Genomic DNA, 11,038 nt, shown 5'->3' on the forward strand with positions numbered 1-11,038 from the left:
GCCACTGCGCACGTTCTCTCCGCACACTTCCAGCGCCTATAAAAAGCCTCTTTACCAATAAGGTTTTTCACTGTTGCATGCTCGTGTCTACACGCTTCAGTGGCGACGAGGGTCGTCGCTCTGCGACCATGGCTGCGCACGGGGGACCACAATGTTTTAATGAGGAGGCGGACAACTGGGAGGCTTACAAGCTGCGTTTGGAAGCATACTTCGAGGTTCACGACAACACGGACGGGAAGAAGCGCAGGGCAATTTTGATCGCAGCTTTGAGCACAAGGACAGTGGATCCATTTGCTGCGCGCTGCGCGCCGGTGAAGATACAGGACCTGAAATATGACGATGCCGTCAAGTTCCTCGGTGAGCGATTTGCTCCGACATGTAACGAAATCGCAGAATCGTACAAGTTCTTTACAAGGATTCAGCTTGTACGAGAGTCTGCAAACGAATTCATAGTGGAGATACGAAAGATTGCAAGCAGGTGTAATTTCGGTGATGCCCTCGACAGGATGCTAAAGGACCGCATTGTCTGTGGGCTGCGCGACGCGAATGTGCGTCGGAAACTGTTGGCAAAAACGGAACTCACGCTGAGGGTGGCGGAAGAGGCAGCACGCGCTGCAGAGATCGCGGCTGCAAACGTAGACGAGATGGCGAGTGCCCAAGATACAGGCAACGTGCGCGCTATGCTTATGATGAAGAGCAAATGCCAGGCAAGCAGATTTCCGTCACTGCGAGAGACTGCGAATAGGCGAGACAGGCGGCACGAAGGGGCGTGCACATGCTGCGGCACAAGCGGTCATACAGCAGGAAAATGCAAGTTCCGTCATGCTATATGTTTTAATTGTAAGTGGTAAGGACACCTAGCTCGGTTGTGCCAGCAGAGCCAGTATTAGCAGCACAGAGTAGCCCACTGTGAAGGACAATGGTCGGACAATGACGAGTATGAACAATTCCTGCTCAACTTGCAAGCGGCGTCTGTGAACATGGTTCCACTACTTTTTTGTACCATGGAATGGAATGGCGTGGGTCTCCGAATGCAAGTGAACACAGGTTCTCCTGTAACGATCATCACATGGCCCACCTACACCAAGTACCGTCACCTCTGGCCTCTGCTCCAGAAGACTATACTTAAAACTGACCTGTTTCCTCGGTCAACATCCCGTGAGGGTCAACTGAACGTCTCAGTAACATACGGCGGGACCACTCTGGAAGCTACCTTGGTAGTACTGGGATTCTCTGGGCCTGATTTGCACGGATGGGACGTCATCAAGGCCTCCGAACAGCATGGAAAGCAGGTGCCCGCCGTCGGAATCAAGACCGCCCCCGGTAAGCCGTCCTCTTCTAAGGACGCGTTATTAGTGCGCCAATTATTAGGCGAGTTTCAAGATTTATTCTATGAGGAGCTAGGTGTAATTAAAGGGCCGCCAGTTGAGTTGCGCTTGTGCGAAGGTGCCGTACCTCGTTTTCTTAAGGCGCTGTGCCGTGCCTTATGCAATGAGAGAAGCCGTGAGCCGAGAAATAGAATGTCTCGTTGAGGCTGGAATTTTGACACCAGTTCCTTGCTCTGACTGGGCAACGCCCCTTGTGCCGGTAGTAAAAGAAATGGGTCAATAAGACTTTGCGGTGACTTTAAGGTCACAGCCAACGCTGCGTACCACACGGAAAAATACCCGCTGCCCAAAACCCAAGACATCTTCGCTAACTTAAGCGGAGGTGAAGTGTTCTCCACACTCGATCTAAAGGACGCTTACAGTCAGCTGCCGCTAGATGATAAAACAAGGAGGTGAGGTGAAGTGTTCTCCACACTCGATCTAAAGGACGCTTACAGTCAGCTGCCGCTAGATGATAAAACAAGGAGGCTTCTATAAATAAATTTCGGGAATACCTACTGGGTAACACTTTCATGCTAATTACAGACCACAAGTCACTGCTGCGACTTTTCAGCCCAAAGAAGCAAGTACCTGTGCTGGCAGCTGCGCTAATTCAACGTTGGTCTTTACTGCTCAGCGGGTACACCTGCAAGATCGAGTACAAGGCAGAAAAGACTCTTCAGGTAGCAGATGCCCTGAGCCGCCTTCCGGCACGCCGCGCGCACGATGCCAGTACCGTGGAGTCCATCAACGACGACGCCCGTCAGTACGTACTTTTCGCTGACCAACTTGACACCACGCTGATGTCATCAAGTGATTTGGCCCGGATGACAAAAGCAGACAGCATCCTGAAACAAGTAGCTGGCTATATTCGCGATGGCTGGCCTAGGAAATTACCGGGCATAAATGCAGTCCTGCGTCCATTCTTTAAAAATAATAAATGTCACAGTTTCGCCCTAAGGGCGAAGAAATGAATGCGATAGCAACACAGCAATGTCATACGAAGTAAGGTGAGCGGCTTTGGTAGCAACAACACGCAGAACTGTTGTCGACGCCATCGGCGTTTTGCCCGCGTTCGCTCAAAATGCGTGCGGCGTTGGTGACTGTTGCCGGAGCCTCTGATATAAATAGGCACTGCGTGCCGCAGCTAAACGTCGCCTCCCTTCCCTCCCCCTCCCCCACGGCCTCTCGCTCGTTGGAAGAAGGCGCGTTTGCTCTACATACATGGTGATTGTGAAGGAGAACAGAGACGCCTACTTCTGCAGCCCTTAAGCGAGCACGGCGCAGAACGCGTGTTTGTTCTCCGCCGTGCGTTCACTCCCCGTGAAAGACGCGCCCCTCGCGCCCTTTCACTCGCACATACAGCGTTCGGCGCGCGGCGACGATTTCTTCTCCAAATGACGTCATACGGAACCTCACGGCGACGGCGACGGCGACGGCAGAAATCTGCTTTTGAGTGTCCATATAATTGCTATCGCAATAAAAAACACGAACTTGTATGCAGAAATGACATTGTCCACTGGGGCCATCGAGCAATAATTCCGGTCGCCGCGCGGAATGCCGTATTACGCATGCTGCACGAGACGCATCAAGGAATGACGCCGATGAAGAAGCTGGCACGGTCAATCTGTTGGTATCTGGGGCTGGACAGGGACATCGAATGGGTACAGTGTAGCAGCATGTCACCTGCCAAGGAGCCTGTGCCGGGGCCGGAAACTGGAGAACAATAATCAAGGGTGCACGTAGACTATGCCGGTCAGATTGTTGCACATCGCTGTTGACTCGCATACGAAATGGATAGAGGTGAGCCCCATGAAGATAGCCAGCACTGCACGTACTATCGAAGCATTACAATCAATGTTTAGTAAGTAGGTTTGGCCTGCCCCGAACCGTGGTTTCGGACAATGGACCAGAGTTCAGTAGTGCGCAATTTCAGTCGTTCATGAAAGAGAACGGGATTTGCCACCTTCGCACCGCGCCTTATCATCCTCATTCAAACGGGTTAGCAGAGAAGGCAGTGCGAAAGATTAAGCTGGGACTGCACAAAAATGCTAGTGGCACACTGCAAGGTCGATTGGACTGAATTCTTCTTCAATTTCGCCGCACCCCTCTGCCCAGTCCAAAAACACCAGCCTTCACGCTGCTTGGTTTCGAGCCTAGATGCAAGTTGGATAACATCGTGTCATGCCGCGCTTAATCGCACGCAGATACCGAGCACCCCGGAACAATCCGCTAAGTGGGAGACTCTGGTACAGGAACTACGGGACTGGAGCCAGACGGAAGGCCGGCGTTGTGCAGGCTCCCGAAGGCCACCGCATGGCAACCATCAAATCTGGAGATGGCGAGCTTCATCGTTGACACTACGACCAGTTAATAGCCAGGAAAGCTAACAACTCGGGTTTCGCCGCCTGTGAAACAGAAATCAAGCAAAAGCCCAGCGTTGACGCACAGCACACTGAACCTGGGGAACACGGTGCACCAGTGATCGAAAGCGAACAACATGAGAGCCCAGGTGCGCCAGACGCGTATAGCAGACCAGATACGGAGTACAATCAAGTTACAAGTGACGTCAGTGGCGCAAATTGTGATGCCAACAAAGATTCCGATCCTGGCGAGAACATGTTACGCAGGTCCACCAGAAACCGCCGCCCGCCAGATTGTTACCAGCCTTGAGGGGGAAGACGGCTGACGCATCGTCACTGGCACACCTCCTTCTCACTGCACAAGGCAGGCTGATGCATCGTCACTGGCACACCTCCTTCCCACTGCCCACGGCAGGCTGATGCATCGTCACCGGCACACCACCTAGCCACTGCGCACGTTCTCTGCGCACTATTTCAGTGCCTATAGAAAGCCTGTTTACCAATAAACGTTGTTCATTGTTGTACGCTGGTGTCTGCACACTTCATAAGCCTTCCCAGTCTAAGAGCGTGAATACTTCCTCTAAGGATGCAGTGAATAGCATTGGAGAGATTATGTCTCCTTGCCTGACCTCTTTCTTGACAGGTAACTTTCTATTGTTTCTGTGGAGAACCAAGGTTGCTGGGCAATCCGTGTAGATATTTGCCAAGATATTCACGTATGGCTCCTGTACTCCTTGATTAAGCAATGCCTCTATGACTGCTGGTATCTCTACTGAATCAAATGCTTTTTTATAATCTATGAAAGGCCACTTACCTGCCTTTGAATCCCGTGCATATCTATGCCTATTCTGAGGGTGAAATCATAGATGCGGCAGGCCATTTGCAGTCGGAGACGACGCGGTGTGCCGACACCATAGCAGCGCCACAGGCTCAACCAGTTCTGCTTTAAGACGCCGTAGAGATCTTCAGGTTTTTGAGATGTCAAGCGGCGGCAGCCATCTGTAAGGTATGGCTAATGAACAGCGTTCTTCCCGTAAACAAGCACCATCTGAAACGCGGTGTAACGCTTGTAACTTCATATCTGCACAAGGCACGCATCCCTGTGGCGTTGCTCCTCAGCGGACAAACATTAAATCACGGTGGCTCATCGGGCTCCATTACTCCAATATTGGGCAATTTGGCCTCAGAATGTGACTTTTCGTAACATAGATTTGGAATTGTGTGTGTAGCACATAATATTGTCACGTATCAGTGACGTTGAAGATAACAGTGCTAAAACTGTGAGTGACGAAGCTGATTTTTTATTGGGCGATCCTGTGCTAAGCAAAGAAACTAACTCACTTTACAACAACAGCGGCGAGCACAATCGTCGATCGTCGAAAAACTGATCAGCGGCGAAACGCGTCGGCTTTTATACATGAGTCATCGAAGGTTCCAGAGTAATGCCTGGTGCCCGCGTGTCTTCCAAAAAGTACTACACAATTCGCGTCGCGCATACAATTAGTATCGGCAGATAATAGGGCGATTTTTATTTCACACTGCACCGAGATGACAATAAAAGACTGAATATGGTGGCACCTTCGAGGCGACAGCTGGCTGCTTTGTATCTACCAAGTCGTCGTCCGGGACTGTTTCGCTCAGGTACCCACCGGTAAAGGTACCAATAGGTACCTATATTTGCTTTTGATTTGAATAATTATGCTTTGACAACAATTTATTGACAACTGCGCGCTGTTTCTGGTATGCGTTCTCGCCTTCCTGGCCTATTAGTTAGAAGCGCCGACATACCATAATTACACATCAACGGCTACACTAACACCTTCGGTTGTTTATAAACGTATTGCTATCGCTCAGGTGCGCGAGGCACTTGCTTTGCACTCCACAAAAAGAAAAAGCCACAGATACCTCAGAAGCCCGAGTCATCGACTGCGATATACAGCAGCTCTTTCCTTGATGTGACTTGCGAAGCCATTACACCGATGAGTCACTCGAATTGGTGCAACTGATACAACATATACCCATGCGAGTGGTAGCATCAAAATGCCGGAATACCGGTGGCGAAGTGAGCAGACGGCGTAATTGTTTACACGCTTGATCGCATACTCGCGACCCGGGAGAGAGACCAATCACGCCTCCAGGGAGCTGGCCGTGAGGTAGGATGCCGTGTTTTTGAGCTTGACGGAGCATATCTCACTGGTTACAGACACTCACGCGTTCGAATCCGGCCTCAAAACTCATCCAATGCTCATCTACTCTGTAACAACCTTCGGACCTTGACAGTATTCCCATAAATAACTAAATACTACTGTAACCATCCATATACGATACACCATTGCTTACATGTCTTTTCGTTTTGTATTTGCAGAGCAAATCAGGAAAAACAGAACGAGGACATCTCGCTCACCAAGGCTATGAGAACAAATTTCAGACAGGACAAAACACAATTCTGAAATTCCTGAAGCGAATAAATTTCATTAAACAGGAGGCCGTTTACAGGGTACTAACACGAGATGCTGGTTTCCCAATGTATACGACTGGATAACCTTGTTGAAAGGTTGTTTACGAAGACAACCAGCAGTCTAATTACTCAGCAGTGACGATCATACTACAATATGGCTATCCGGCAACCGTCTCTTTAAGCATAAACTCAGATTCTGTTACCCAGTCCAACATAAAAACCATCCGCCGTGTAGCATAACTAGTAACTAACCATTAACTGTAAAATACTCCTAATAACGACATCATAAGTTAGAAGTCACCGAAACATTCCCAAGCATGAATGCGGGGCTTCATGTAAAAGGAAACTACGTCTTCATAGTTAAAAATCCCTGATGTAATTTTGGCATACCAAAGATATTCGCATGCAGTAGTGAAACATTTGATTGATTATTTTTTCGTCTGAGAAATACTTGTGACCTGCTTATAAATTATAAAGAAATCGATTAGCAGTACCGACTCCGCGAACTCTATCTGTAGCGATGCAAAATATCCCATGTGTGCACTTCAGACTTTGTGCACTTGCGACACATCAACGATGGAGCACCACCGCAGCAATGGTAGTTGCGACACGACAATGACGTGATGATACAATGGTGCAGAAATCTCACTACGGTTCTCTTCGATGCTGTCACTGAAATTGATGTTACGGTTTCTAGCAAACTTATATCATTCAGGGAGTTTAAAAAAATCCCACCTGACTCATTGTAATGCGCGCGTGCCTGCGTGGTGTAAAAGATCCTGACAGACTTGAGGCAGACCGATTAGGAAAAGGCAATGTGCAAAGAGAGGAAAGTAAGGGCGTGCTACCAAACATAACACACACTGATCATTCGTTATTTGCTGAGAAAGTGGATGCAGTTAATTTCGCTGCTACTATTTGTTGTGCCTTTTCGTATGGCCTTCCGGATTGCATGTCTCCATTCATAGTTCTACTGTAGCCAACTGTTCTAGCGCTACACAAACTCCTTCGAAAGTATCAGCCGCTGTAATACCTAAACTAACTGCTGGTTCTTCGCATTCTGTCGTAACTCCCTCTTAAGCACTTTACAATAGCTCGCTCCTTAATACTTATAACCTTATTTAGTATTATTTCACGTTTTCGACCCTTTACTGGAGCTGCTAAGACAGGTACATATATAGACTATCGTGTACAAAGTGTTTAGGAAGGCAGGAAATAGGAATAACAAGCGGGAATTCTTAAAGAACTGGTGCAAGAATTCCTGCTGTCTCCATCGTTGTCCACGGTTTACGTTAAGTGCGTACAAATATTACTGGAAAACAGTGAAACATATTCTGATTTATTTTAAATTTTTATTGGACAAAGGGTGCAACAGAGTGTCGCTGGTCTGATAGATGCGGACAACATAGTGCTACTAGCGGAAAATGCCAGGGATTTAGAGACACTTGCGGACATATGTCGCACAGAGGTGACATCTAGGCAATAATTCTCACGCGGAGAAATAAGGAAATACGATCTATAATCAGAGACAAAAAGTGACGTATCCTTTCACCAGCAAGTCATACCCATAGTCAAATAGTACTGTATAAGTACCCGGATGAATACGTAAACGAAGAAAAGACTAACTGAAATATCTAGCAAGTTAATTTGAGGATTAAGGACGAGCGAAAATCAGTAATTAAAGAAACATAAAGCACTTTGCAGCTGCAATGAAAGTGAGGTGGGGCGAAGAATTTTTAACCAAGTAATGGCACCAGTGCTAACATTTCCAAAAACCAATCTGTGTTACAGGTCAGATATCTCGGCCCAATTGGAAGTTTATCTAAGGTAGGTAGGCGGCTCGGCATTGGAGGCTCACAGTAAAACTCAAGATGAGGCAGTGCTTATTGGGCCTCTTTCAAAGTCAGGGAAGTGAAGAGCAAAATTACTTTTTAAGAAACACTCAAGAACATAACAATTACGGCAGAACTCATATCGCGGTGAGTGTCGACAGTCATGCGAATGATAATCGAGCAATGTAGCACCAGATCATATTCTTGAAGTCACGTCTATTTACCAAGTGTAGTGGTAATGCTGACACTTTCGTTGCTGCGGCTAAATGTCACATACTCCGACACTATTCCACTTTACTATGGCAGGCACCTGCCAAGGTCGCCCATCAGCAAGGAGGCATGAGGACGACCGTATGACGCTGACGCAGTGACGACGGAATGACGAAGAAGGAGTAATATTGACCAAACGAGAAAGGCGCCTAACAACGATAGCATGACGACAAGGAGATGTTGATTCCTAAATTATGACGATGACATACCCACAACAACGTCACGACGACGACGACGACATCAGGGCAATGAGATGACGATGGTAAGACAACAATGGCGTGACAATGACGGCATGAAGAAGACCGGTTGAAGACGGTGAAATGACGACGATGGCCCGACAAAGAGGGCATGAGATCGAGGCTACGACAACGCGTGCATGATAGCGTCTGCTTGACGATCAAGCAATGACGACGTTTTACCGGAAATTACGGCATAATAACGACTGAATGACGACAGCATCATTACGACAGAATGTCGAACATAGAATGAGGCCCATTGATCGACTAAGGTAGTACGACGACGAAAGCATGACGACGATGCGATGACAGAACTGCAGGGATCGCCATGGTGTAAGGACAGTGTGGCGACAATGGCATGACGGCAACAGTGTGACGACGGCATGACGGGGATCGGGTGTTGAATTTAAAACGATGACAATGCAACGACCGCGATAGCATCCTGACGATAGTATGACAACGGGTGCATGACGACGATGCAGCGACGACGATGGTATGACAATGGGATGACGATGAGTGTATGATGAAAATTGCACGAGGACGACTCTATGATGAAGCCTGTATGAAGAAGCCGTGACAAAAATCGGATGACGAAGCTGGAGTGGCAATAATTGCAGGGCCACTACGGCATTACGATGAGGCTCAGACAATGAAGGCATCACAGGCACTGTCACGGCTATCATCATCATCATCAGCCCATATTTATGTCCACTGCAGGACAAAGGCCTCTCCCTGCGATCTCCAATTACCCTTGTCTTGCGCTAGCTGATTCCAACTTGGGCCTTCAAATTTCCTAATTTCATCACCCAACTTAGTTTTCTGCCATCCTCTACTGCGCTTCCCTTCTCTTGGCACCCATTCTGCAACTCTGATGGTCCACCGGTTATATACCCTACGCATTACATGGTCAGCCCAGCTCGATTTCTTTCTCTTAATGTCAGCTAGAATATCGCCTATCCCCGTTTGCTCTCTGACCCACACCACTCTCTTCCTGTCTCTTAAAGTTAGGCCCAACATTTTGCGTTCCATCGCTCTTTGTGTGGTCTTTAATTTGTTCTCGAGCTTCTTTGTAAAACTCCAAGTTTCTACCGCATGTGTTAGAACCGGTAGAATGCAATGATTGTACACTTCTCTTTTCAACGACAGTGGTAAGCTCCCAGTTAGCATTTGGCAATGCCTGCCGTACAAACCCCAGCCCAATTTTATTCTTCTCTAAGTTTCTTTGTCATGATCAGGGTCCCCTGTGAGTTATTGACCTAGATAAACGTACTGCTTTACATACTCTTGAGCTGAGTGGTGATCCTGATTTCTTCTTCCCCTTGCCAGGCCAATGAACCTTATATATTTCTCTGCATAATAATATTCAAGCCCACTCCTACACTTCATCGGTTAAGGTCCTCAATCATTTGTTGTAATTCGTCCGCATTGTCGCTGAATAGGACAATGTCATCTGCAAACCGAAGGTTGCTGAGATATTTGCCGTTGATCCTGACTCCGAAGCCTTCTCAGTCTAAAAGCTTGAATACTTCGAAACATGCAGTGAATAGCAATATGAGACATTGTGTGTCCTTGCCTGGCCCCTTTCATGATAGGTACCCTTCTACTTTTCTTGTGGAGAACCAATGTAGCTGTGTAATCGTTGTCGCTATTTGCTATGATATTGACGTATGCCTCCTGAACTCTATGATTACGCAATGACTTATGAGTGCTGGTATCTCTACTGAATCAAATGCCTTTTCATAATCAATAAAAGCCGTATAAATCGGTTTATTGTACTCCGTAGATTTCTCGATTACCTGATCTATGACATGGATGTGATCATTGTAGAATATCCTTTGCCGAAGCCAGCCTGTTCTCTTGAATGGCTGAAGTGAAGTGTTGCCCTGATTCTATTCGAAATTATCGTTTTTAATATTTTATGCAGTACTTAAAGCAAGCTAATCAGCCTATAATTTTCAATTCTCTAACGTTTCCCTTCTTATGGATTATTGTAACGTTGGCATTTTTCCAGTTCTCTGGTACACTTGAAGTCATGAGGCATTGCGTGTAAAGGGCCGTAGTCTTATCAAGCATGATTCTCCTCCATATTTTTATCTGTCTTGTCTTGCAAGGCCCTTCTAACTTCATCGCTAGTTACTGAAGGAGTCTCTGTATCCCGTTCTTCACTAGTTTGAATGAAAGTAGCTTGGCTGTACTAGGCACCGTACAGGTCAATATCGAATTCTTACGCTGCTTTTAATATGTCATCGAAATTACAGATCATGTTACCCTGGTTATCTTTCAGTGCATATATCTTGTCTTGCCCTTTGTAACGTTTTCTTCTCACTGATTCAATTCTGCGTCGATATTTTACAGCTTCCTCAAGCTTTCCCCCGTTATAATTCTCAAATACCCCTTACTTTATTCTTGTTGATGAGTTTTGACAGTTAAGCAAATTCCATCTAATCTCTTGCGTTTGAAACTTTCAGGCTTTGTTGTTATTGATTTTCTACATCCTTTGTTACTTGGGAGA

Source organism: Dermacentor silvarum, chromosome 9 (genome assembly GCF_013339745.2).
Source record: "Dermacentor silvarum isolate Dsil-2018 chromosome 9, BIME_Dsil_1.4, whole genome shotgun sequence".
Taxonomy (NCBI): Eukaryota; Metazoa; Arthropoda; class Arachnida; order Ixodida; family Ixodidae; genus Dermacentor; species Dermacentor silvarum.